The sequence below is a fragment of the Ursus americanus genome, chromosome 10 (assembly GCF_024610735.1).
Source record: "Ursus americanus isolate L20-20 chromosome 10, mUrsAme1.1.p, whole genome shotgun sequence".
NCBI lineage: Eukaryota > Metazoa > Chordata > Mammalia > Carnivora > Ursidae > Ursus > Ursus americanus.
Window position 1 is genome coordinate 28535633 of NC_142136.1, and position 7016 is coordinate 28542648.

The following is a 7016-nucleotide window of genomic DNA, read 5'->3' on the forward strand; positions in this document are numbered from 1 at the left end:
CAAGACCATAAGGAAAACTGGACATCACTATTACGTAATAAACCTATGATATGATCGTAATTTTGATGTTTTTGTGACACGACTTTTCATATATCTTCTACATTTTAGAAGAGGATCGCTAGTTTTTTGTTGATTTTTAAAGCCATAAAGTGTTATTTGTTGTGTTCCTTGAATATCATGTTTTGATATTCAAGCTAAAATTCTTCTTTGGCTACTATCATGTCTGGACAACTCAAAATAGGGAACTACCTTTCTGTAAAATGGTGGACTCTTTCTGTATCATTTCTATTTAGCTGATCACCGTTTTAATTCATGAGTTCTTTTTCTCTCCATCTATGGCTTCATAATTATCTCTAGATAATTAAGTAAATGTTGTAAATATTTACATAAAAGTAAAATTGTAAGTGATATTCTGTTTCGCACAGTGGCCTTATTGAATGACTTTCAGGTCCTTGAAATACATGCCCCTTGTACATCTTCCTTCTGCTGTCCTGCACCGTGACCCCTCATCTTATCCGCATTGACTTCCATATGTTCCTTAGCTGTAGGCTCAGTCTAGACATTACCACCTCCCAAAGGCCGTCCTTGACATCAAAGACTAGATTAGGTGTTCCCAAGCACCTTGAGCTTTCTGCTGTCATTGCATTTACCATACTACATTTAATTGTTTCGTTATCGCTCTTCCTACTTACTCTCATTCACTTTTGCATTTTTAAAAGCCAACAACTGTTACCTTGCCTAATAGAACACATTTGTTGAATAGATGAGTGAGCAATGAGGTAATGAGTAAATAAATCTTTAAAACTCTTCCCAGTGAGCTAGTCCATTGCTTAACAGGTGACAGAATCTAATCAGAAGTAAAAAATTAGCTCTAGTCCTCACGTAACTGGTTCTGACCCAATTCTCTACTCGGTGACTAATTTAGCCAAAATGCATTTATTAAGCACTTACGATGTGCTGGGCATATTGCTAAACACTGCATTAATGAGGCTGATCCTTACCCCGGGACACTTACTTCAAATTGCATGGTCCTTTCTAAGTACTTCACAGATCATGATCCAGCCACTTGGTGAGTAGATCAAGATAAATGATTGAAGTGTTTTTTTGTTTTTTTTTTAACTTTGGTTAGGTTATATAGTTTAATATCATGTATTTCCACCTATGCCACCTTTTATTTCTCAAACCACTGCTGATAACCTACCACACTTTCAACACCTTGAATTTAACTACTCATGCAAATACATGGAAATTTCCTACTCAGAAAATGTTGCCATAAGAAATGCCTGCTTTGTTGGAAAGATAGAATAAAAAAAAATTAAGAGGGCCTTACCTAGGACAAGTAAACAAGATTAGAACTTTTCTTTTTTTTAAAATATTTCTTATTATATTATGTTAATCACCATACAGTACATCCCTGGTTTTTGATGTAAAGTTCGATGATTCATTAGTTGCGTATAACACCCAGTGCACCATGCAATACGTGCCCTCCTTACTACCCATCACCAGTCTATCCCATTCCCCCACCCCCCTCCCCTCTGAAGCCCTCAGTTTGTTTCTCAGAGTCCATAGATTAGAACTTTTCTTAATCTAATGTGCAGCTGAGATTTTAACAATTCATGGATAGTATTAAATAAAACTTTGTTAATGGCTTTCAGAGACTATCAAGAAATTTCATTAACATTAGAGTCATTTCTCAGGCATTGGAAAAGCAGATAGGATCAATTCAGAGGCGTGGAATGTGGGCAAAACCTTCCACAGGTGCTGTCTCAGCCCCGTACTGTTGCCACTTTGCTCCGTAAACTCCTGCTCCGATACGTGGGTCCCAGTTCATTCCACTCCTTCTGTGACTGGTTTTCCTAAATCCTTCGTTGGGAACAGAACTGAACAAGTTTTGTTTCTACATTTTTCACATTTTCTTTGGAATGGCAAGGCAATGTAGGTTTGAGACAAACAATAGCTAAAGGAACTCCACACGGAATCAAAGTAGCAAGTTAAGTTATTATTCAATTCCTCGCAGTCAGTGATTATGATGTAGTTACTATGTTAACTACCCATAAAAACCTTCTGTCTTGGACATGAAAAAATAACATGTATTCATCTAATAACAGTTAATGGAATGTGTTATAGTAACAAAATAATGGGAATTATATAATAAAAAGACGTGAGTGTAATTTTGGGTTTCATCCCACTAAGCAGTGGTTTTGGCTGTGATGAATAAATGCGTAGAATAAAGTCTAAAGCCCTGTAGACACTTTGTTTATTATCTATGGACCAAGGCCTCAGTACTCACCTTCCATGAATACTTTAGCCAATACTCAACTTGTCAATAGCCTCACAGATTTATTTTCCACCTCGCTTAATTTATCTATTATTTATTAATATGATCCTATTCTCAATAAATAATGCCACTCATTTTGTTTGAAAGAAACCCGATGGAACATTTTCTGTGCAAAAGTGATTGAAGTAATCATAGAAATGTATCCTCTGCTGGATAGACTCACAGGATATTCAAGAGTATCAGCAAACTGCTACCCCAAATTTAGACCAACACATGAAGAATACCAGATTAAAATGAAATGGAAAAAATATATTGGAAGGAAGAATGCAATTATCCAAATTAGGAAATTAATAGGACACCATTACTCTTTTTTTATAAATATGTCAAGGTATCTTTAACAATCAAAATCTCAGTTTGTTCAAACATCTCGCCCCAGTCTGGCTCGTCCAACAGGGAAGCTCAAGGGGCTTGGCCCACTCGGAGCGCATGCCAGGGGAAGAGCGCCACCTGCTGCAGCTTTGTCAAAGTCCTTCCTACGCTGGGTGAGATTTCCTTTGGGGGATGAGGTGACCAATTGTGTAATTGCCAAAGAACCTTTCTTTTCTATTTTAGTTCCATCATCTGATGAGTTCTGCCAACACAATTAGTATGGCTCCAAAGAATGAGTATTAGTCGCAAATAAATAGCCAATGGCAAGTTTAATAAAATCAGATCGATCAACATAGTTAAGCTTTACAATATAATAACATTGAAAATTTTGTTGTTGTCATTTAATGCTTTTTTTCCTCCCTGGAGTTCTAGCTTTGTCATCCTGTATTGCCAAGTGACATGACTTTATTTCTCTATGTCATTATGCATAACTTCGCCATGTGATTTTCTTCTTCTTCCCATCATGAAGGAGCAGCTCTTCCTTGAGCCGTCTTCATCTTTAGATGTTGGGAACAAAGGTTTTTACATTTTGGAGGATTGGAGTCTAGTGAATCTTAAAATGCTATTTTCTTAGTAAATCAATAGAAGACATTGTAAAGTGAACTCACATCACCTCTTCTGCTTCTGCTTTTTCACTTGGAGCTGAACGCAGAAAATATACTGCCTGACAGCCCGAAGGGGAGTCTCTCTCTTTCGGAAGAGTTGCAGATGAAGAGAGAGGTTAATTGGATATTAGCAGATACCTCAAACTGATGTCTCTACTTCCATTTGGGCCTCCAAAGGGTATAGAGGGAAGGATCCAAGTGTCAATTGCTTTTTGTGAAAGACCGATGCTTGGGATAGAAAGGTAGCACATCGGAGGTATCTCCCAACGCTTAATGCTTTAGAACCAACATTACCAAGGAAAGTTCGATGGTGCCTGAGTTCCACTCAGAGCAATTGTATGCCAGAGTCACCCATGATTGGAAAATGGTGAAAAAAGAGCACAGAGAAAATGTAAAATTTAGCTCTAATTTACACCCCGAGGATTATATTCTTTAAGAATGTTGATATTTCTGATTGAAAAAGAAAATTAACCATTACCAACCAGCATGTGAACAGATTCGCAGAAAGCCTTTTTGATTAGACCTCCTCAAGTCGCGACTTTAGAATAGACTCCGATTTTTGCCTCTTGATTTTGGTGACAAAATCTGAAAATATGAAATTTAGTGACACCGTTCACATTATGCTGCGAACAGTTACACAAAATATCTTTGTTTAGGGACCTAATAAAATTGGTCATATAAAGAGGAAATGAGATTTTTAATGCAAAATGAAGCTGACAGTGCTCTTCTATTACCAGGGTCTTATTAGGGAAAAATTCTCTGACATCTGTTTATCCCCTGCAGCCAACCTTGTATTCAGAATACAGTAATTGATTCACAGCCTCCACTGGGGATCTAACTGGCTCACTTTCCCACACCGCACTACACAGGTATCTCTGCAGCTACTTCTGAATGTACAGCTACATCGTTATCTCCTGGTGAACTGTGACCCTAAACACTTTGGAGGCCCAGATGAAAGTGCTTCCTCCACCCTCCAGTGCTAGGGGTGTAGCGGATTCTGCAGCATGGCAATTCACACAGGACATCCAATCAGAACCATCCCCTTTGAAGCCCTTCTCAGCTGGGAGACCATGAATGATTCATAGCTTCTCTACACAGACTAAAGGGGAAGAGCAAAGCTAGTGTGTATTATTCAGGACTGCATCCTCAATAAGTCTCCATGTTCAGCAAATTGCTACAATGTTTTTTTGCTTAGTCTTTACTTCCATACAACATCTCTTTTGTGTACAAGTTTTAACAAAGAAAGGTCGTGTGTTTAAGCAAACTTGTTGATTGGGTGATTTCCTTCCCCTTTAATGAACATTAGTGTAGGCGCAGATTGAATGCAAAGAAAAGTGCCTGGCAGGGACCCAGCTTCCAAGAAGGATCCCAAGATCCCAACTTCACGATTAACTTAGGAAGGGAATTTGGCGGCAGTTTCCCATTTTGTTCATGATTAGGGTCAAAATATTAATTTCGCAGCGTACCCATGTGCAAAAGCTAGCTTCATAATGCCACGCGTAAAACTAAATGAAGTATTTTACCCATTGGAAAATACTTCCTGCCAGCCAGGACTGCTGTGCTGTCTAACATGCCTAATGCAGGCCCTCTCTTCCAGCAGCCATACCGAGCGATCATCATGATAGCGATTACTAAGCATCTTCTCCGTCCCAGGATTCTGCAGACACAATAACTGGATATTACCCCCCAAAGAAACATCAGTTCTGGAGGCTTCATTATTAAGCAAGCAGGATTTTCCTTGTGTCATCATTCACAGAGGGTTTATTTTCCAAGCTGAAATATAAGCACCAGGAGAGAACCGCAGAAATCCTACCTGAAAGGGATAGTGTCACTCAACATCCTGGAGGTTTTATTCTAGAAATACCAATTTTCTTTCGCTTGTGACCCAATCCATGGATCTGATGTTAGTATTCATAACTATAACCTGGGTATTTCCAAGTATCTTTTAGCGATCCTGAATTTTAGGATTTTAAAAAACACCTTTCATGTTGTCACTTTAACATATATAAGAAGGTTTCCAGAAATAATCCATGCCCAGGGTTTCTTAGAATCAGTTTAACCACAGAGTACTGTTTGGGAATTGGAAGTAAACACAAAAAAAGGACTTAAATTAACAGAAGTTCCCAAAAATGTATGGGGAAAAAAGTTATTCAGAGATGAGAAACTGTATTTGTTAAAACATCTAAATTGCTCATTTCAGCAACACTATATGCTTTTTTGAAAAATATTGCCTTAAAAATAAATACATGAGGGTTTCATCCACCTTAGATTACCTTGCGTTTTTTTTTTTTTTTTTTTTTCCCTTTGGCCCAGGTTCCCATGTGGGCTACCTGATTTGCTCATTGCTGGAACTGATTGACAGGTATGGTGACAAAAATGCAAATGATATGCAAATAGACACATTAAGGCAGTTCTTTGTAAATAGAATTGCTGCTTATGTACATATGGTACTTTTCAACAATGGACTTCTACCTTTGTAAATGCAAAATACTCAGTTTCCACAAAGTATAAAATGTGCATGTTTAGTTCTTCCTATTTTGAAAACAAAATGCAAGGTAACTAGATAACTAGATAACTAGATATGAATCATGGGGACACCTTCAATATTTAGATTTCTTTATCCATAATTATATACATTTAAAATGTCCTCACTTTTCTTTTTATATCTATATCTATCTATCTATCTATCTATCTATCTATCATCATCTATCTATCTATCTATATACTGTGTGTGTGTGTGATGCTTACAGCACTGTCTTAAGATACAGTTATAAATGTGGGCCTGTTAGGATGAACTCAGATCTCTGTGTATTGCATATAGAGTCACTTCTTTTGGGTTATTATTTTGGGGGGTTCTAAAACTTCCATTTGATTCTTCTGCATTTTCTGTTCTTTTACTAAAACTCTATTTTTCTATTGGTTTCAAGAGTGTTCATGATTGCTTGAAGCAACATTTTTATAATAGCTGCTTTAAAGTCCTTGTCCAGTCATTTGAACCTCTGTGTCATCTCGGCATGGGTGTGTGTATGGACTGCTTTTTCCTGAGAGCTGAGATTTTTCTGGTTCTTCACGTGTTGCGTAATCTGGGATCATGCACTGGATGCTTTGAATATCATTTTATGAGACACCGAGTCTTGTTTAATACTGTGGGTAGTGTGGATAGTTTTGTTTGATCTGTTAGGCTTGGGCTGTGAGTTCCTCCCCACCTCCTGTGGGCTGCCGGCTCAGTTTTCAAGGCCTTGTAGTGCTGTTTGGATCTGGTCTGCATATGCATCACCTAGTCTAAGATATGAGGCTGGTCTACCATTTCAGATCTCGAAGTCTTCAATATGAAGGATAGTATGAGACCCTCACACGTGAGCTCAGAGCAGAGTCCATAAATTCATCAATGACTTCATGGAATCACTTTCCCAAATTCCTCTCCATGATCTCGATTCTTTCCCATTTCTGGGACTCATCAGTTTGGTCTTCTGGCTGGAAAGGTGGGGTTGGACTCACCCTGCTCTGCTATGCACTTCTGCAAACATGTCTATGTCTGGTGCCATGTGACAGAAAGAAAAAGCAAAACAAAGAGAGTTGGATTATCTCCCATAGGCCCAGTAAGTGTAGAGAAAGGCTCCCTTTCTTCAGTTTGCCTCCTGTAGGTTCCTGTTACCAGCCCTCCTGTTGCCAGCAATTCTCCTTACAGGATTATTTGGGGGTTG